The sequence below is a fragment of the Zea mays genome, chromosome 7 (assembly GCF_902167145.1).
Source record: "Zea mays cultivar B73 chromosome 7, Zm-B73-REFERENCE-NAM-5.0, whole genome shotgun sequence".
NCBI lineage: Eukaryota > Viridiplantae > Streptophyta > Magnoliopsida > Poales > Poaceae > Zea > Zea mays.
The window spans coordinates 67,145,025-67,167,845 of record NC_050102.1 but is presented as its reverse complement, the minus strand read 5'-3'; the positions used below and the strand labels follow the sequence as shown (position 1 = coordinate 67,167,845).

Below are 22,821 nucleotides of genomic sequence, written 5' to 3'. Positions count from 1 at the left end.
TCTGGTCTTAAGAAACTCAGTGGCGAGTTGACATATGCAAGGGTTAAGTGCTACATATGTCGTGTGATTGGAGATCCCTAGCTGGGTATTAATCGATGCGGATCGTCGTTACTTCTCGGATATGAAGACTTGGTCACTGACTTGCAATCTAAGTCATGGATGGAATCATAATGAGCAAAAATCGTGTTGTATGGATTAATGTGATGATGAAATTAGACTAGATGCAAACAAGGTCTATTAATACTTAACCTAGCATTAAATTGTTGAAAGTAAGGATCCACTCATAGTAAGCTTTTCTGCAAAACAGAGTCCTTGATTCTTGATAAGCCTTACCTTGAATCCTTTTAAAACCAGCATACCCTTGAGAGTCTTTTCTTTAGTCGGGTAAGTCTTGCTGAGTACTTGTGCACTTAGGGTTTTATTCCCATTGTTTCTGCAGGTTACGAGTCACTTTGATTGTGATTGGTGTTAAGCGCCGATGGGCACGACCTTCTTATAAGTCTAAGTAACTCTTCTATACTTCTTACTGAGTATGGTCAATTGAGCTATCATATATATTCCAAACTTATAAATAATTTATAATATTTCAAAGTTTATTTCTTTGAATCACTTTTGTAATCACACCGATAAATATAATGTAAACTTGATGTAACTTGTAGAATTTGGTAATAAGATTTCCGCTGCAAAAATGTTGGTGTGTGATTAGTGTTTACTTAATCTTGCGATCTTGGTTGTAAGTGGTTTATCCGGTGTCCTTGGGACACTCGGACGGATCCTGTTAAGTTATCTGGTGCACATGCATAGTCGTCTGAGGTCTTTGAGACAAGGACATGTGCATGTGGGCCCAATAACTTGGGAGGTTCTACCAAAATTAGGATGGCAAAAAAATTGTGAGTGTGTATAGGACGAGCATGCATCATGACATATAACCTTAAATTCAACCCCCATGTAGCTATTTGAGAGTGTTTCATCCCGCCTATTCATCCTACATGTCCTTGCTTTTCTGTCTTGTCTGTTCAAATCCATGAGATTGGGAGCTAAGATCTCTTTTGTTGACAGAATGAGGACTCGTTCTGGATTGGTTCATGGTGAGGGCACATCCCAAAATAAGGCTAACACGTCAAATCCACAGTCAACATCTGTGGTTGGGAATGCAATTGCACAACTCATCAATGTAGGCATTGATCATACTCACCTTCTCCATGAGTTGGTTCAGCGTGGTCAGTGGGATCCAAATGCTGCCAGTACTTATAAGGAATTTCTGGACACGCAACCACTAGTTTTCACTAGAGCTGAAGATTTGCTTGAGGCTGAGGATTGGCTTCGAACTATTGAGCAGAAGTTTGGACTCATCCATTGTGATGGCGTTCAGAAAACCCAGTTTGCTGCTCAACAACCCAGGGTCAAGCTGGAGCCTGGTGGGCAAAATATTGTGCGACCTAGCCTGAGGGATATCAAGTTCCTTGGGTTGAGTTCTGTGAGGCCTTTCAGGCACATTATATTTCGAAGGGTATCATGGGTATAAAAGTTGATGACTTCTTTAACCTAAAGCAAGGTGAAGGGGAGAGTGTTATGGAGTATTTGTAGAGGTTTAATAAGTTATCTTAGTATGTTGTAGACTATGTCGGTACTGAAGCCATGAAGAAGTTCTACTTCATGCGTGGCCTTAATATGAAGCTCCAACTCTTGATGGCACCCAATGCGACTGAAAGTTATAGTGATGTAGTCAGTCAGGCCATTCTGGGTGATGATAAGATTCGCCTTCATCAAGAGTCTAAGAGAAAGAAATTTGCCAAAGAATCCTCAAGTTGCAGTAGTCGACATTAGAGGACTGTTTATCAACCTATCATTTGTTCTCTTGATCCGCCATCCCAGTTACCTAGTTCACAATAGTCATGTGTTCGACATGCTATTGTTCCTTTTGTCCCACATCAGTCGGATGCCCTAGGCGTTCATTCCAAAAACAATCCGGTCAACATGAACCCATGTGATAACTGTTAGAAGTTAGGACCCAGTACCCTGGTTTGTCGTCTTTCTAGGCTACTGGCTAAGCGAAAATCGCTAACAACTCCATCTCGGACTAACAGACAAAATACTAGAAAGAAAAGTAGGATTGTTCCTAGGATGGGGCAGATCAATCTTACTCATACTCATGGAATTTCTGAAGGTGCCCCTGTTATGATGAGTGTATTTTATGTCGCCAACCATCCTGCAGTGACTCTGTTTGATTCGGGCGCATCTGTCACACCCGTTTCCAAAGGGCAGAGCCGGGTGCATAGCATATGTGTGCCAGGATCTATGTTCACACATATGTTGACGTCACAAGTGTAATATATCAAAAGAACAATGCATATTAGCGTAAATAACGATTATATTAACATATTACACTTCGAACAGACATAATGTCTTAACCTTTATTCATCAAAGTACAGCGAAACAAGGACATCCATCCACAGGAAGATGACCGGGGGTATCACTAGACTAGCATCCATGGAGTTCAGCATCATATCTTCATCTGCAAACTTCTGATCAAAATTAAGCAAGGGTGAGCTCACTTATGGTCGGGGCTCAGCAAGTGGGGGAAAAACTAATGCAGGTTTAATAAGGTGAGGCTAAGGTTGAGCAGTAAGCATTTTAGTTGGTCAACATTTTATTAACAACACATGTCTTACTAATAAGTGTGAATCCCAAGTATTCCCATTAAGCAAAGGTACAAGAGTATTTCAAAAACACTTAAGTGAAAACCACTTAAGCAAACCATTGGCAGATCATCGGATCTCGATTTATTTCCATCTTCAAGTTCAATTATCATGTGAGGAGTCCAGGCTGCTCATAACCGTGAGCACGGCTGATATATCAGTTTTACACTCTGCAGAGGTGGCGCATCTTTACCCATGAGTCGCGATTCCCTTCTAGCCCGGGTTAGATAGACCCGTATTCACTTCCGAGGTGAATGGCCAGGGTCTCACTACGTGGCTTCTCCCTAGAGTCCTCATTACGCAAATGCTGGAAATGGTCAAACTGCATAAGGCACACCTAACGTAACCAACTTATAGCCCAGACTGCAGGGTAAAGCTTTGGGAACTATGCCCATATCCAATCTGCCTGAGCCGGAACTATAAGAGCTTGCCAGGTGCCCCGTTCCTGTCGACCACGACCAGCACCCAACATAAGACTTCCCTAGTTATTTAGCCAAGACCAGAGCCATGATAGTTCTCATGGTAGCACTGTTTTCCCGGGTGGTCACTCCATGTTCCAATTAATATGCAATAATCTTGTTTAACCATCGGGTTAACAACAATAATGTAAACTTACCATTTGGAACATTAATATCATAAGCGGGAGTGACTGCATAAAGTTAAAGTTGTAGCAATAGCATAGCTACGAAGGTAAAGTATAATTCCCAGGTTTGATCAAGGAATAAGGTTGGAAAGGTTATCTAAATAGGTAACCCGTCAAATTACGCACATATATCCAAAAGTATAAACTTTATTAAATGTATTGTTTGGGATCAAACAGAGTATGCAGAGGGAAAAGTCCACTTGCCTTGCTTATTGAAAACTTGAGTTTCTTCCACGGATCGGAATAGATCTTGATTCTTAACTACTAGATCAACCATTGAATATCACACAAACAAACAAGAAGAAACAAGCACCACTCAATAACATACAACATTCACCATACACAAAGCTAAAAGAAAGCTTAACGAAAAGAGCATTCGCTTTTCAAAAACGTCGCAAGTAATGGTTATAATACGAGGTATTCTTTTCAAAAATTTGTGATCTATACTTTATAAAACAAGACATGAGTTTAAAATATCTTAATTAAAATATACAAATATTAGGTTCACCAAATTATTCTTTTAAAAATATCATATGTGATATGTCTAAGATTAAGGGTTTATAAGACGATAAAACACGTTATAACGATATTAAACATTTTTAACCTTTTAGAATAGATATAAGTTATATATCTAGGGTTAATGGGCTACTAATCATGTTATTAATTTTAGAAGCATTATGGAGCATATAATTCATTGTTAAACCTATCACTTATGATAAATCTCTACTACTACTTAAGTGTGTATCGTGGGCGTCCACAGTCTAAAATGGTGCACGGTTCTGCCGACCCCGCCTCGGCCGCGGATCCCACACCCTCCTCCCCACCACCGCCGCTCGACCACGCACTCCTTCCTTCGATGGCACACTCCTTCCTTTGATGGCACTCCTCGTATCTCGCCCGCCGCGCTCCTTTCCATCCTCGATTCCTCCTTCCTTCTATGTCCACCGCTGCCGCAATGGAAGGTCGTCTGTACCGTGCTGTGGATCCGCCACCCAGTACCGCGCCGTGGATGGCGGACCTCCCAACCCTGCCGTCCGTGGACTCCGATGAAGGCGCGAACCCGTGACCTGGCTTTCTCTCTGCTCGCCGCTCGGTACTCCGGTTCCGGTAAAACCTAGCAGCTGCCACTTCGTCGGACTCGGACCTCAGTGACACGCGCAGCGTGGCGCCGGCGTAGCACGTCCGGATCCAGCCAGCAGCCAGCCACGCAGCGCAGTGCCGCAGTTGCCGGTCGTCGACGTGACTCGACCTTCTCAGGCACCGAGGCAGCACCCGGCGGCTGGCTGCTCGTCTTGGGTATGTGGCCTCGACCCCCAACTAATCTGATTCAATGGGTGTGGTAGGATGTGTGGATTGCTGTATCATACGCCTACAGGCTGGTTATGGCCAAGTCATTTGTGAATGTGGAATTGGTATTGTTTCTTAAGCACTCATATAGATTCCCCGAGCGTGAACGCCTACAGGCTGGTAAATTCCTATTTACTTCATTATTCCAGAGAGTTCTCCTTTGAACAAAGACATACAGATTTCCAATAATTTTATACCATCCATGTATGAACAAAGATTTGTTCGGTAAATTCCCATTTACTGGTAAATTCCTATTTACTCATATAGACATGTATGAACAAAGACATAGATTTCCAAAAATTAATCTTGGTCACGTCCATTTGATATGTATAATGAAGAAGCAAATGCTCCTTTCGAATTTGTTCGGTAATTTGTCTCATCCTTGCAGATGCTTGACATCGCTTTGCCTCACTTGTTTTGAGGTTGGCATGTGGTGGATAGGCGTCCAGCGTTCTTTGGTAGCCGCTCCGGTAGAATAGCAAGGTAATCTCAAGCATCTTCCTCGGATCTGTTTGGCTTTCTACTCCCCGTTTTGTCTCTGCGGTGAATGTTTTTGGGTCATATAGCTATCAGTGGTACTCTGTTTGTTTGGATCAGAGGAAGCTCGCGCAGAGGTCGGAGAGGGTGAAGTCCGTGGATCTGCATACGACATAGCCATGGTGAGTGGTTGGTTTTATGTACTGAAATGCTATAGGAATTGGACGGGAAAGAAAGTGGTTGAGCAAGAACATGAACTATATTTTAAACCTCAAGTAAATCCATATAATTGAAAGTCTGAATTTATTGTCTTAGTGCTATGGGATAATCCCTTGGTAGAATATGATATTATTTACTGCCACTTTTCAGACTGCCTCATGATTACTGCTATAATTTAATTTGAAAAGCCTTATCTGTAAATAGTGCTATGGGTGCATGCATCCGTCTCTCTCATCATGTTCCCATGTTTTTTTAGTTCCTCGCATGGTCACTCTCGTCAATTGATTCGTGTTCTTGCCTCTCTGATGCCACATGAGGACAAGGACGTGGCTGACCGGCTCTGATTGGTGGATGGCGCGCCGGATCAGAGCAGTCGAGCGAGCTTTAGGGATTTCCTGTTCCCCTGGAAGGGATCAAATGTGGTGCCTAATCTACCAATCTGTAATTGATGTAATATTAATACCATAAAATATTGATTATATTGTGCACTTTCTAATTTGGTTGCTATTTGTTATTGCTGGTTTAGGAAATATTCGTGTCCCAGAATTAAACAATCTTGTGCCCGAAAACCAATTTTCATATTTTGCTAGCGATAACCTCAAGGAGAAGAGCAAGTTTTGGACTGAGTCGACCATCCGTAAAGGCCCAGATCCTTTGGTTTTCTCTTTTATCCGTTTTTTTTGGATTCATGTTTGCTTGTTTCATGATATGCTTATGTTTTGTACCACATTGATGGTTTGTGCTCATTTAATTTTGTAGAGTTCGATGACTTGGAAGGTTCTGCATTGTGCGACTCTAGCAAAAATGGCCTGCTCAACTTCATAATAGCTGGTAAGCTGCTTGTGCAGAGTGCCGCATAATAGCTGGTAGGCTGCTTGTGCAGAGTGCGGTATTCCAGGGGTCATATAATGCAGGGCACATTTCTAATAGGCTAACTAATTTTTTGAATAAATCTTAGATTCTTGGTACTCGAATTGTGTGATGGTAAGTTCACTAATTTGAAACCATCATTGTCGGAGCTGATATTTTGCCTTTTCATTTCTCGTAGCCTGGCTTAGAAAAGGGAAAATTGTAATTATTGACTGCTTGTTGGCAGGATACTGCTAGATCAGATGCAATTTGGGCAATATCGGATCATTTTTAGAAAGTGTTCGGAGATCAACCATGGCTAATGGCTTCATTCGTGATTCTAAGATTCTCTTTATATTTTTTACATTTTTCTATCATTGATGAAAATAGAGGTTTTGATACAAATAATTCACTCTACCTACTTTAATTTGAGATCTAAATGTTTTTATTCTCTGTTGTTTATTTCTTGTTCATTAAAAATAGAGAGTAGAGTTATCTCTTTGAAGTACTGAACATATCACTTGCCTTTTTGCTTTTTCTGGAATCCGATGCAATTTGGGCAATACCAGACCATTTTGATTTTAATCCATTTCTGCACCAATAATATTTTTTCCCTAACAGTGATGCCTTTTTACCTTGTAATCTGAAGTCTCATTTTGAAGAGAATCCAAGGGACACGGGTAACATTTACATGTTTTTGTGTAGAATATCTTTGTTTGTAGGCAACTTGTCTAATCAATACTTGTCTCACAGCATGTGGACTGCATATCACTTACCTTTTCACTTCTTCTGGAATCCGATGCAATTTGAGCAATATCAGATCATTTTGATTTTAATCCATTTCTACACCAATAATATTTTTTTCTAATAGTGATGCCTTTTTTACGTTGTTGATTGAAGTCTCATTTTGGTTCAATGGAGGAACCCGAACATCTTGAGATGAGGGTGGATCGCTTTTAAAAAATTTCTCATGTTGCAGGTGCGGCGTCCCCTCCATCTCAACTCCGCCGGCTACCGCTCTTCTTGCTCTGCACCGGAGGCCTCCTTCCAGGTAAAATCAGCCTATTCTCGTTGGTTCGATTTGCCCACTACTGGTGTCCTGATGGGATGGGGGTGGATTGCTTTTAAAAATTTCTTGTGATGCAGTTGCAGGTGTAGGTGCAGCGGCTTGTCACTGGAGTTTAGGTCCAAAGTAAGTTGTCGTCTCCCACCTCTCCCTCACACCTGTTTATAGGAATTACTTCTAGCTGTAGTGGTGATATTTAGCTTAGAGTGAGAATCGTGCTGGTGCCGTGTGGAACTCGACTCACCTCGAAATGTTGATGGCGATGTTGTCTTTGGATTAATAAATAGATGAATATAATAATCGCCTTGACAACTTCTTGTAATGTACTGGTATTTTTCGGTAAAAAAAGAAAAAAATCATTAGCTCGTTCAATCTTGATGATTAAACAACCTGGAGTACCTAATGGTGCATGCTTTCTTTTTTCTCTCTCTAGGCTAGTGTTCCCTGATTTTGCATTGATTTCTGTGTGGATGGGCAGATTCATGTTCGTGATTGAGTTAGCATTATGTATTGTGCACACATCAAGCCATGGACGAATGTAAATATTTTGTTGATTTTGTACGAACAAAAGTTTTGTTTCACCTAAATACCTTGACCCTTACTCATTGCAGTTACCACTAGCTAATTTACCAAATGACCCTTACTCATTGCAGTTACCACTAGCTAATTTACCAAATGCACACATCAAGCCATGGACGATGAGTCAAGTGTTATTATACGATTCCGTTGCAACACACGGGCACTCACCTAGTTAAGATATAAGTCTAAATAGGTTTTATGTGAAAAGGTCATTATTATTAAACACCTACTTATGGAAAGTTATGATATATGCCTTAAATGAACTTTTGTGTAAGAGACAATGAACAAACAACTGTATCTTATTTTTATTAGAAAACACATAGCCTATATTATTATATTCGAAGTCAATATATAAAGTAACATTTTAAGTTATAAAAGCACTTAAACTCTTATTACTTTATTTTATCCTTTAGGAAAAACTAAGTGATTTATATATAATGTGTACAAAATTCTATGTAATGATTAATCATGCCATATATCTAGTTATGAACAAATTGACTATAGGTTTGATTAATAAATTATGAGAAATGATAAGTAATCTATTAATTATCTTAAATTTTAATTTAGGAACAAATGATCTAACTCATTGAAAAGAAAACATATTGAAAAGGAAACTATGTTCAACAATATAAACTATCATTTTTAATTGCCAAAAAACATTAAAAATAATTAATCCATTTAAACATTTTTTAGAAAAGCTATATGGCATACGTTATTTTGAAAAATATATATAATGCCTCTTATCTAAGAAAACTTGAATATAAATCTAAATCAACTTTTATGGCGACAGATAAATAATTATATTTTAATGTTATTGAGTAAGACATGGTCTATATTTTTCTTTTAAATTTATATTTAAGAAAGCTATACTTAAACATCTATAATGAACATTATTAAATTACGAAAACATGATATTTATTGTAAATGCCATTTAATATTTCTTTATAACAACCGTAATTTAAATTAAACTATGAAAATATGTGAACTGTTGGAAACACTAATTAAAATGCTTATTCCATAATTAATGAAACTAACAAAACCATTTCTATTTTATTTAGGTTCCAATATACATGTTATTAACAAAACTGTAATAAGGATCAAAACATAATTAAAGGTAGGCCAGGTGGGGTAGCTAATAAATTTATATTTTTGAGCACGAACAACACTACGAATAACTGTCTTATTTGTGGTTAAAATATGAAATCTTTACTTTAATTTCTTATTTAGAAAAACTACGCATAGATCAGTTATAACAATCACTAATCAAATTTAAATTACAACACACACGTAGATTCTAGCAGATCGATTTCATGTTTTAGCACAATTTATGAAACTTAAAAAACAATGTTTATTTGAGTATCAAATAAATATTTTAAAATAGAAAAATTGTCGCAAGGTCTATACACGATTAAACATATACTTAAATTGATAGCTTATGATTTTCTTTTTCACCTTTTTATAGGTTCAGCTCAAGCAGAGCAGACTGGTTGTAGGCTTCAGTCGAAACTATCTCGCCCGCCGCGCTCCTTTCCATCCTCGATTCCTCCTTCCTTCTATGTCCACCGCTGCCGCAATGGAAGGTCGTCTGTACCGTGCTGTGGATCCGCCACCCAGTACCGCGCCGTGGATGGCGGACCTCCCAACCCTGCCGTCCGTGGACTCCGATGAAGGCGCGAACCCGTGACCTGGCTTTCTCTCTGCTCGCCGCTCGGTACTCCGGTTCCGGTAAAACCTAGCAGCTGCCACTTCGTCGGACTCGGACCTCAGTGACACGCGCAGCGTGGCGCCGGCGTAGCACGTCCGGATCCAGCCAGCAGCCAGCCACGCAGCGCAGTGCCGCAGTTGCCGGTCGTCGACGTGACTCGACCTTCTCAGGCACCGAGGCAGCACCCGGCGGCTGGCTGCTCGTCTTGGGTATGTGGCCTCGACCCCCAACTAATCTGATTCAATGGGTGTGGTAGGATGTGTGGATTGCTGTATCATACGCCTACAGGCTGGTTATGGCCAAGTCATTTGTGAATGTGGAATTGGTATTGTTTCTTAAGCACTCATATAGATTCCCCGAGCGTGAACGCCTACAGGCTGGTAAATTCCTATTTACTTCATTATTCCAGAGAGTTCTCCTTTGAACAAAGACATACAGATTTCCAATAATTTTATACCATCCATGTATGAACAAAGATTTGTTCGGTAAATTCCCATTTACTGGTAAATTCCTATTTACTCATATAGACATGTATGAACAAAGACATAGATTTCCAAAAATTAATCTTGGTCACGTCCATTTGATATGTATAATGAAGAAGCAAATGCTCCTTTCGAATTTGTTCGGTAATTTGTCTCATCCTTGCAGATGCTTGACATCGCTTTGCCTCACTTGTTTTGAGGTTGGCATGTGGTGGATAGGCGTCCAGCGTTCTTTGGTAGCCGCTCCGGTAGAATAGCAAGGTAATCTCAAGCATCTTCCTCGGATCTGTTTGGCTTTCTACTCCCCGTTTTGTCTCTGCGGTGAATGTTTTTGGGTCATATAGCTATCAGTGGTACTCTGTTTGTTTGGATCAGAGGAAGCTCGCGCAGAGGTCGGAGAGGGTGAAGTCCGTGGATCTGCATACGACATAGCCATGGTGAGTGGTTGGTTTTATGTACTGAAATGCTATAGGAATTGGACGGGAAAGAAAGTGGTTGAGCAAGAACATGAACTATATTTTAAACCTCAAGTAAATCCATATAATTGAAAGTCTGAATTTATTGTCTTAGTGCTATGGGATAATCCCTTGGTAGAATATGATATTATTTACTGCCACTTTTCAGACTGCCTCATGATTACTGCTATAATTTAATTTGAAAAGCCTTATCTGTAAATAGTGCTATGGGTGCATGCATCCGTCTCTCTCATCATGTTCCCATGTTTTTTTAGTTCCTCGCATGGTCACTCTCGTCAATTGATTCGTGTTCTTGCCTCTCTGATGCCACATGAGGACAAGGACGTGGCTGACCGGCTCTGATTGGTGGATGGCGCGCCGGATCAGAGCAGTCGAGCGAGCTTTAGGGATTTCCTGTTCCCCTGGAAGGGATCAAATGTGGTGCCTAATCTACCAATCTGTAATTGATGTAATATTAATACCATAAAATATTGATTATATTGTGCACTTTCTAATTTGGTTGCTATTTGTTATTGCTGGTTTAGGAAATATTCGTGTCCCAGAATTAAACAATCTTGTGCCCGAAAACCAATTTTCATATTTTGCTAGCGATAACCTCAAGGAGAAGAGCAAGTTTTGGACTGAGTCGACCATCCGTAAAGGCCCAGATCCTTTGGTTTTCTCTTTTATCCGTTTTTTTGGATTCATGTTTGCTTGTTTCATGATATGCTTATGTTTTGTACCACATTGATGGTTTGTGCTCATTTAATTTTGTAGAGTTCGATGACTTGGAAGGTTCTGCATTGTGCGACTCTAGCAAAAATGGCCTGCTCAACTTCATAATAGCTGGTAAGCTGCTTGTGCAGAGTGCCGCATAATAGCTGGTAGGCTGCTTGTGCAGAGTGCGGTATTCCAGGGGTCATATAATGCAGGGCACATTTCTAATAGGCTAACTAATTTTTTGAATAAATCTTAGATTCTTGGTACTCGAATTGTGTGATGGTAAGTTCACTAATTTGAAACCATCATTGTCGGAGCTGATATTTTGCCTTTTCATTTCTCGTAGCCTGGCTTAGAAAAGGGAAAATTGTAATTATTGACTGCTTGTTGGCAGGATACTGCTAGATCAGATGCAATTTGGGCAATATCGGATCATTTTTAGAAAGTGTTCGGAGATCAACCATGGCTAATGGCTTCATTCGTGATTCTAAGATTCTCTTTATATTTTTTACATTTTTCTATCATTGATGAAAATAGAGGTTTTGATACAAATAATTCACTCTACCTACTTTAATTTGAGATCTAAATGTTTTTATTCTCTGTTGTTTATTTCTTGTTCATTAAAAATAGAGAGTAGAGTTATCTCTTTGAAGTACTGAACATATCACTTGCCTTTTTGCTTTTTCTGGAATCCGATGCAATTTGGGCAATACCAGACCATTTTGATTTTAATCCATTTCTGCACCAATAATATTTTTTCCCTAACAGTGATGCCTTTTTACCTTGTAATCTGAAGTCTCATTTTGAAGAGAATCCAAGGGACACGGGTAACATTTACATGTTTTTGTGTAGAATATCTTTGTTTGTAGGCAACTTGTCTAATCAATACTTGTCTCACAGCATGTGGACTGCATATCACTTACCTTTTCACTTCTTCTGGAATCCGATGCAATTTGAGCAATATCAGATCATTTTGATTTTAATCCATTTCTACACCAATAATATTTTTTTCTAATAGTGATGCCTTTTTTACGTTGTTGATTGAAGTCTCATTTTGGTTCAATGGAGGAACCCGAACATCTTGAGATGAGGGTGGATCGCTTTTAAAAAATTTCTCATGTTGCAGGTGCGGCGTCCCCTCCATCTCAACTCCGCCGGCTACCGCTCTTCTTGCTCTGCACCGGAGGCCTCCTTCCAGGTAAAATCAGCCTATTCTCGTTGGTTCGATTTGCCCACTACTGGTGTCCTGATGGGATGGGGGTGGATTGCTTTTAAAAATTTCTTGTGATGCAGTTGCAGGTGTAGGTGCAGCGGCTTGTCACTGGAGTTTAGGTCCAAAGTAAGTTGTCGTCTCCCACCTCTCCCTCACACCTGTTTATAGGAATTACTTCTAGCTGTAGTGGTGATATTTAGCTTAGAGTGAGAATCGTGCTGGTGCCGTGTGGAACTCGACTCACCTCGAAATGTTGATGGCGATGTTGTCTTTGGATTAATAAATAGATGAATATAATAATCGCCTTGACAACTTCTTGTAATGTACTGGTATTTTTCGGTAAAAAAAGAAAAAAATCATTAGCTCGTTCAATCTTGATGATTAAACAACCTGGAGTACCTAATGGTGCATGCTTTCTTTTTTCTCTCTCTAGGCTAGTGTTCCCTGATTTTGCATTGATTTCTGTGTGGATGGGCAGATTCATGTTCGTGATTGAGTTAGCATTATGTATTGTGCACACATCAAGCCATGGACGAATGTAAATATTTTGTTGATTTTGTACGAACAAAAGTTTTGTTTCACCTAAATACCTTGACCCTTACTCATTGCAGTTACCACTAGCTAATTTACCAAATGACCCTTACTCATTGCAGTTACCACTAGCTAATTTACCAAATGCACACATCAAGCCATGGACGATGAGTCAAGTGTTATTATACGATTCCGTTGCAACACACGGGCACTCACCTAGTTAAGATATAAGTCTAAATAGGTTTTATGTGAAAAGGTCATTATTATTAAACACCTACTTATGGAAAGTTATGATATATGCCTTAAATGAACTTTTGTGTAAGAGACAATGAACAAACAACTGTATCTTATTTTTATTAGAAAACACATAGCCTATATTATTATATTCGAAGTCAATATATAAAGTAACATTTTAAGTTATAAAAGCACTTAAACTCTTATTACTTTATTTTATCCTTTAGGAAAAACTAAGTGATTTATATATAATGTGTACAAAATTCTATGTAATGATTAATCATGCCATATATCTAGTTATGAACAAATTGACTATAGGTTTGATTAATAAATTATGAGAAATGATAAGTAATCTATTAATTATCTTAAATTTTAATTTAGGAACAAATGATCTAACTCATTGAAAAGAAAACATATTGAAAAGGAAACTATGTTCAACAATATAAACTATCATTTTTAATTGCCAAAAAACATTAAAAATAATTAATCCATTTAAACATTTTTTAGAAAAGCTATATGGCATACGTTATTTTGAAAAATATATATAATGCCTCTTATCTAAGAAAACTTGAATATAAATCTAAATCAACTTTTATGGCGACAGATAAATAATTATATTTTAATGTTATTGAGTAAGACATGGTCTATATTTTTCTTTTAAATTTATATTTAAGAAAGCTATACTTAAACATCTATAATGAACATTATTAAATTACGAAAACATGATATTTATTGTAAATGCCATTTAATATTTCTTTATAACAACCGTAATTTAAATTAAACTATGAAAATATGTGAACTGTTGGAAACACTAATTAAAATGCTTATTCCATAATTAATGAAACTAACAAAACCATTTCTATTTTATTTAGGTTCCAATATACATGTTATTAACAAAACTGTAATAAGGATCAAAACATAATTAAAGGTAGGCCAGGTGGGGTAGCTAATAAATTTATATTTTTGAGCACGAACAACACTACGAATAACTGTCTTATTTGTGGTTAAAATATGAAATCTTTACTTTAATTTCTTATTTAGAAAAACTACGCATAGATCAGTTATAACAATCACTAATCAAATTTAAATTACAACACACACGTAGATTCTAGCAGATCGATTTCATGTTTTAGCACAATTTATGAAACTTAAAAAACAATGTTTATTTGAGTATCAAATAAATATTTTAAAATAGAAAAATTGTCGCAAGGTCTATACACGATTAAACATATACTTAAATTGATAGCTTATGATTTTCTTTTTCACCTTTTTATAGGTTCAGCTCAAGCAGAGCAGACTGGTTGTAGGCTTCAGTCGAAACTCTCGACAACGGCGAGGTCGCGGCACGAGAGATGGACGGCGAAATTCCGGCGTGGAGCTCCACGGATGGCGAACGGTGTGGACGAACTCCGGCGAGGCATGACGACGAGTAGTGGTGCTGCTGCGCGGGCTCTAGTACGGTGGTGTTGACACTAGCGAGGTTCTGGCGAGGCGGTCCGGCGTGGTCCAAAGAGCAGGGCGCGAATGTGAGGGGCGAGGGAGAACTTGGGGGAGGAGGCTCGGCTAGGGAGGGAGAGCTTCACGGCGTGACCAGGCTTTTATAGAGAGCAGGAGGGAGAGAGAGACGCCGAGAGGAGAGAGATAAGCTGCGGGCATGAATTCCATTCATGGCATTCAAGGAGCTTGAATGGAGGGAGAAATGGACGCAGTAAACTCCATTAACGCCGAGAAACGGTCGCGCGGGATCGCTTGGGTGTTGGAGCGTCGCGGCTGCTCGTCTTCGGGGTCGGGTGCGGGGCTCGGTGACCTGGCCGCGTTGGCGGCTCGGCAGCGGGGTCTCGGTCGACATCGGGTCCTGGGCTCGGGGCGGGGTAGCGAGCGGTCTCATGGCGCGGGCAGGGGCGCTGGTGCGCAGGGCGCAAGGGAGGAAAAGCAAGGGACAACCATTAATGAGATAGAACTCGGTGGATGAAACGGTCGGTACCAGTGGGAGAGAGAGCAGGTGAGGCAATTGTGTAGTGGGGAGGGGAAGAGACAGCGGCTGCTCCACCGGTGGGCGTCGTGGGGAGCCAGGGAGCCGGTCGGCTGCAGCTTGGTGGCGTTCCGCAGTACAGAATATCCACGATCGCTGCTGAAAACCTGGATCGGAGAAGACCAAACAGACAAGTGGGGCCCACAACGTAGTGAGAGAAAGAAGAGGGAGAGCAGATGATAGGGACCTCCACTGCTACGGCGAATAAGGAAGGGGTGCGCTTGGGCCTAGTGCCGAGCGTGAGTTTTTTTAAAAAATATATTTTCTTTTTTTAGAATAGACGTTTATAATTATATAGATAAAATATATTTAAATATTATAACAATTATAGTAAATTTAGAAGATAATATTTTATAAAAAAATACCTAATTTTAAAGAATAAATCAACTTAGTCAAAAGTCTATTATTTAAATAGATTGGGCTCCACGAAAAGGAAATCGATAAAAAAAACAATTTCTGCAAATACCGAAAAGAAATTATTAACCTATCAAAATGCATATTTTCCCAAAATTATTAGTTTAACAATTCTTTATTATTTCAACAACTCATTATTATTTTATTAAACGAGATCTTTCTCATATAGTTAAATCCAAAAATTTGATTTGAAGTTCAAATCAAACAAAATGTATGCTTCGACATGAATGCATCAAACATTTGATAAATTTTATCTATTTGAGAAATTGTTCAATTTAGTTATACCATCACTTCCATTATTTGAAAACATAAATATTTTCATTTCTACTAAAAATTAATATTATATATTAGTTACTTTTAGGTGATGGATTTAGGGTGTTACAAATCTACCCCCTTAAAAAGAATCTCGTCCTCGAGATTAGGGAAGGCTAGCAAGAAAACAATGGTGATATATGGTTACTCGTAGATTCTTGGTTCACATTGAACTCTTCTAAACTTAAGGAACTTCTTCATTTCTTCGCTCTGCAATGACTACTAATCAAGCGATCTTCATCATCGTACTTATAACTGGTTGGTCTTCTGGATTATTGTTTGGGTCTTGCTTGGCAGCTTTCTTCTCTAGTCGGTCCGGATGCTGCCTAGGGCATTCGTGAATAATATGTTCTTCATTCTTGCAGTAGAAACAAGCACCTCTTGCTTTGAATTCTTTGCGAGTCAACTTTGTTTGACCAACCGGGGGTGAGGGTTGATTGGGTTCTCATATAGCTGAGCCTGACTTGATCCTTCTGCTTGGGTATCCATGTGTTTCGTGGCTTTTGCTTGTGGTTGAGGTGGACTACTCATATATCCAAAGATTTTCCTATTCCTTTTGTTGTTCTTCACGATGTTGATAGAAGTTTCTGTGCATTTTTGTTCATATTCCATGTCTGGAGACTAGGATAGCTTTATCTTGGGGGTGTTTGGTAGTGAAATCTTCTTAGGACAATTATGAAGGTAATGATCTTCATGTCCACATAGATAACAAGCTTTTCTTGAAGTTATTTCTTGACTTTTTCCATGCTTCCATTTTTGTTTCTTGGACCTGATGCGACGATGGGGCTATAACTGTGTGCAAGTAATAGTCCATCCATCAATGAAACACTCATGTGTTTCTTCTTGGGGTTGGGCATCCTTGTGATATTTCCTTTTTGGAAAACCTGGCAATTCATCGTTTGACAGTGCATTAGGTATTCGAGAAATTGACTTTTTATGCCAGAAAACAAAATCCGGTTCTTCTGTTTTGTAGTTTCACTTTCGTTTGTATTGATCTGGCGACAAGGAATTCCATAGTACTCACAACAACAGCACGTTCCAAGTTCACTTGTCTGTTAGTTTGGTTGTTCATCCTTTTGTGTCTTGAAGGTCTGTTCATCAGCTGTTTCATTTATAGTGTTGTTTTGACTTGTAAACACACTGCATTCTTTGCATTTAGTGACATCACTTGTAGTTGACATTCCAAGGTCTGACATCTGTATGGGTATGGAAGAATGGAAGGGACGAAAGGGTTGAGCAAAGATAGATTATAGAGAGCAGAGAAAACCCATCTATCTAAGGTTTTACCTAGCTAACTGATGTCATTGTGGACAAAAGTCACACAATACACCAACAATCATTTCAAAGAAGCAAATCAAACATGAACACGAAGGACAATGAACTCAAGCATACCAGCACAACGCAATCTAGTTCTACTCATTCAACCAAAACAAAAGGTGAGACAAGGTTTGGAATAAGAAAGATATTATAAAGTCAAGGAGTCAAGTAAGAATTATCAAGGAGTTAAACAAGACCAAAACATTATTGTTAATGACCAATAATGAAATAAGATAACCACTAACTGGTGAAGCGAGGATAAATTATACAACCAAGGATATGAGAAAGTTTTTTTCTTCTTTTTTTAAGGATACAAAATACAAGGGCATTATCAAGTAGAGAGACAAAGGGTTCAATATCTCGAGGTAGATATTGTCCAAGGATGACAATACAATGGCAAGAAAACAAAAGTATAAGAATTAAATAGGGAGAAAGCATTATCAAGGAGAAAAGTAGAGAGGCAAAAGTTTATTATATCAAGGTAGATATTGCCTAAGGATGGCAATACAATGGCAAGGAAACAAAAGTATAAGCAGCCAAGGGTTATATAGCAATATTAGAGATTAGAAAACCACTATGATATAATATCGCCCTTACCGAACTAGTCGAAAATCTTAATGCTAAAGAACAATCCTATCACCTTAGCCAAGAAGTCAAATAATAGATCCAGGGGATCCATAACAAAACTTCTTGCGGATTGGGGATAAGACAGAGAATAGGGCATCGTCAATAGCTTCGAAAGAGTTTCTTCTGGCAATCTTCGCTTCAAGTTCCACAATCCTAGCTTGATCATCTTGCAATGCTTCTCATTAGAACCTTCTAATAGACGAAGAATCGGACAAGAAGGGTTGAAGATAAAAGAGATGAGTTTTGATATGAAGTAAGTTTTTATGGAGGAAAATATATCAGGCTTTGAAAGACTGACTGGGCTTTTCATTTCTAACTAATTTAGCGACCTACGGTCACATTGCCTCTGATACCACTTCTGTCACACCCGTTTCCAAAGGGCAGAGCCGGGTGCATAGCATATGTGTGCCAGGATCTATTTTCACATATATGTTGACGTCACAAGTGTAATATATCAAAAGAACAATGCATATTAGCGTAAATAACGATTATATTAAAATATTACACTTCGAACAGACATAATGTCTTAACCTTTATTCATCAAAGTACAGCGAAACAAGGACATCCATCCACAGGAAGATGTCCGGGGGTATCACTAGACTAGCATCCATGGAGTTCAACATCATATCTTCATCTGCAAACTTCTGATCAAAATTAAGCAAGGGTGAGCTCACTTATGGTCGGGGCTCAGCAAGTGGGGGAAAAACTAATGCAGGTTTAATAAGGTGAGGCTAAGGTTGAGCAGTAAGCATTTTAGTTGGTCAACATTTTATTAACAATACCTGTCTTACTAATAAGTGTGAATCCCAAGTATTCCCATTAAGCAAAGGTACAAGAGTATTTCAAAAACACTTAAGTGAAAACCACTTAAGCAAACCATTGGCAGATCATCGGATCTCGATTTATTTCCATCTTCAAGTTCAATTATCATGTGAGGAGTCCAGGCTGCTCATAACCGTGAGCACGGCTGATATATCAATTTTACACTCTGCAGAGGTGGCACATCTTTACCCATGAGTCGCGATTCCCTTCTAGCCCAGGTTAGCTAGACCCGTATTCACTTCCGAGGTGAATGGCCAGGGTCTCATTACGAGGCTTCTCCCTAGAGTCCTCATTACGCAAATGCTAGAAATGGTCAAACTGCATAAGGCACACCTAACGTAACCAACTTATAGCCCAGACTGCAGGGTAAAGCTTTGGGAACTATGCCCGTATCCAATCTGCCTGAGCCGGAACTATAAGAGCTTGCCAGGTGCCCCCGTTCCTGTCGACCACGACCAGCACCCAACATAAGACTTCCCTAGTTATTTAGCCAAGACCAGAGCCATGATAGTTCTCATGGTAGCACTGTTTTCCCGGGTGGTCACTCCATATTCCAATTAATATGCAATAATCTTGTTTAACCATCGGGTTAACAACAATAATGTAAACTTACCATTTGGAACATTAATATCATCAGCGGGAGTGACTGCATAAAGTTAAAGTTGTAGCAATAGCATAGCTACGAAGGTAAAGTATAATTCCCAGGTTTGATCAAGGAATAAGGTTGGAAAGGTTATCTAAATAGGTAACTCGTCAAATTATGCACATATATCCAAAAGTATAAACTTTATTAAATGTATTGTTTGGGATCAAACAGAGTATGGAGAGGGAGAAGTCCACTTGCCTTGCTTATTGAAAACTTGAGTTTCTTCCACGGATCGGAATAGATCTTGATTCTTAACTACTAGATCAACCACTGAATATCACACAAACAAACAAGAAGAAACACGCACCACTCAATAACATACAACATTCACCATACGCAAAGCTAAAAGAAAGCTTAACGAAAAGAGCATTCGCTTTTCAAAAACGTCGCAAGTAATGGTTATAATACGAGGTATTCTTTTCAAAAATTTGTGATCTGTACTTTATAAAACAAGACATGAGCTTAAAAGATCTTAATTAAAATATACAAATATTAGGTTCACCAAATTATTCTTTTAAAAATATCATATGTGATATGTCTAAGATTAAGGGTTTATAAGACAATAAAACACGTTATAACGATATTAAACATTTTTAACCTTTTAGAATAGATATAAGTTATATATCTAGGGTTAATGGGCTACTAATTACGTTATTAATTTTAGAAGCATTATGGAGCATATAATTCATTGTTAAACCTATCACTTATGATAAATTAAGATATAAGTCTAAATAGGTTTTATGTGAAAGGTCATTATTATTAAACACCTACTTATGGAAAGTTATGATATATGCCTTAAATGAACTTTTGTGTAAGAGACAATGAACAAACAACTGTATCTTATTTTTATTAGAAAACACATAGCCTATATTATTATATTCGAAGTCAATATATAAAGTAACATTTTAAGTTATAAAAGCACTTAAACTCTTATTACTTTATTTTATCCTTTAGGAAAAACTAAGTGATTTATATATAATGTGTACAAAATTCTATGTAATGATTAATCATGCCATATATCTAGTTATGAACAAATTGACTATAGGTTTGATTAATAAATTATGAGAAATGATGAGTAATCTATTAATTATCTTAAATTTTAATTTAGAAACAAATGATCTAATTCATTGAAAAGGAAACTATGTTCAACAATATAAACTATCATTTTTAATTGCCAAAAAGCATTAAAAATAATTAATCCATTTTAACATTTTTTAGGAAAGCTATATGGCATACGCTATTTTGAAAAATATATATAATGCCTCTTATCTACGAAAACTTGAATATAAATCTAAATCAACTTTTATGGCGAAAGATATATAATTATATTTTAATGTTATTGAGTAAGACATGGTCTATATTTTTCTTTTAAATTTATATTTAAGAAAGCTATACTTAAACATCTATAATGAACATTATTAAATTACGAAAACATGATATTTATTGTAAATGCCATTTAATATTTCTTTATAACAACCGTAATTTAAATTAAACTATGAAAATATGTGAACTGTTGGAAACACTAATTAAAATGCTTATTCCATAATTAATGAAACTAACAAAACCATTTCTATTTTATTTAGGTTCCAATATACATGTTATTAACAAAACTGTAACAAGGATCAAAACATAATTAAAGGTAGGCTAGGTGGGGTAGCTAATAAATTTATATTTTTGAGCACGGACAACACTATGAATAACTATGTCTTATTTGTGGTTAAAATATGAAATCTTTACTTTAATTTCTTATTTAGAAAAACTACGCATAGATCAGTTATAACAATCACTAATCAAATTTAAATTACAACACACACGTAGATTCTTGCAGATCGATTTCATGTTTTAGCACAATTTATGAAACTTAAAAAAACAATGTTTATTTGAGTATCAAATAAATATTTTAAAATAGAAAAATTGTCGCAAGGTCTATAAACGATTAAACATATACTTAAATTGATAGCTTATGATTTTCTTTTTCACCTTCTTATAGGTTCAGCTCGAGCAGAGCAGACTGGTTGTAGGCTTCAGTCAAAACTCTCGACAACGGCGAGGTCGCTGCACGAGAGATGCACGGCGAAATTCCGGTGTGGAGCTCCACGAATGGAGAACGGTGTGGACGAACTCCGGCAAGGCACGACGGCGAGCGGTGGTGCTGCTGCGCGGGCTCTAGTACGGTGGTGTTGACAATGGCGAGGTTCCGGCGAGGCGGTCCGGCGTGGTCCAAAGAGCAGGGCGCGAATGTGAGGGGCGAGGGAGAACTTGGGGGAGGAGGCTCGGCTGGGGAGGGAGAGCTTCACGGCGTGACCAGGCTTTTATAGAGAGCAGGAGGGAGAGAGAGACGCCGAGAGGAGAGAGATAAGCTGCGGGCATGAATTCCATTCATGGCATTCAAGGAGCTTGAATGGAGGGAGAAATGGACGCAGTAAACTCCATTAACGCCGAGAATCGGTCGCGCGGGATCGCTTGGATGTTGGAGCGTCGTGGCTGCTCATCTTCGGGGTTGGGTGCGGGGCTCGGTGACCTGGGCGCGTTGGCGGCTCGGCAGCGGGGTCTCGGTCGACATCGGGTCCTGGGCTCGGGGCTGGGTAGCGAGCGGTCTCATGGCACGGGCAGGGGCGCTGGTGCGCAGGGCGCAGGGGAGGAAAAGCAAGGGACAACCATTAATGAGATAGAACTCGGTGGATGAAACGGTCGGTACCAGTGGGAGAGAGAGCAGGTGAGGCAATTGCGTAGTGGGGAGGGGAAGAGACAGCGGCTGCTCCACCGGTGGGCGTCGTGGGGAGCCAGGGAGCCGGTCGGCTACAGCTTGGTGGCGTTCTGCAGTACAGAATATCCACGATCGCTGCTGAAAACCTGGAACGAAGAAGACCAAACAAACAAGTGGGGCCGCCCACAACGTAGTGAGAGAAAGAAGAGGGAGAGCAGATGATAGGGACCTCCACTGCTACGGCGAATAAGGAAGGGGTGCGCTTGGGCCTAGTGCCGAGCGTGAGTTTTTTTAAAAAATATATATTTTCTTTTTTTAGAATAGACGTTTATAATTATATAGATAAAATATATTTAAATATTATAACAATTATAGTAAATTTAGAAGATAATATTTTATAAAAAAATACCTAATTTTAAAGAATAGATCAACTTAGTCAAAAGTCTATTATTTAAATAGATTGGGCTCCACGAAAAGGAAATCGATAAAAAAACAATTTCTGCAAATACCGAAAAGAAATTATTAACCTATCAAATTGCATATTTTCCCAAAATTATTAGTTTAACAATTCTTTATTATTTCAACAACGAATTATTATTTAATTAAACAAGATCTTTCTCATATAGTTAAATCCAAAAATTTGATTTGAAGTTCAAATCAAACAAAATGTATGCTTCGACATGAATGCATCAAACATTTGATAAATTTTATCTATTTGAGAAATT

General features: G+C 38.6%; 2 long non-coding RNA genes across 2 annotated transcripts; one reads left to right on the top strand and one right to left on the bottom strand.

Annotated features, from left to right (window-relative positions):
• Window positions 1–4,868: 4,868 nt before the first annotated feature.
• Window positions 4,869–22,390, bottom strand: LOC111589800 (uncharacterized). The gene is made up of 2 exons (XR_002748906.2): window positions 14,486–22,390; window positions 4,869–10,483 (listed from the first exon to the last, which is right to left on the bottom strand). It is a non-coding gene; the product is annotated as an uncharacterized lncRNA (long non-coding RNA).
• LOC118472929 (uncharacterized) lies at window positions 10,443–13,218 on the top strand. Its single transcript, XR_004851440.1, has 3 exons — window positions 10,443–10,503; window positions 10,797–11,370; window positions 11,636–13,218. It is a non-coding gene; the product is annotated as an uncharacterized lncRNA (long non-coding RNA).
• Window positions 22,391–22,821: the final 431 nt, after the last annotated feature.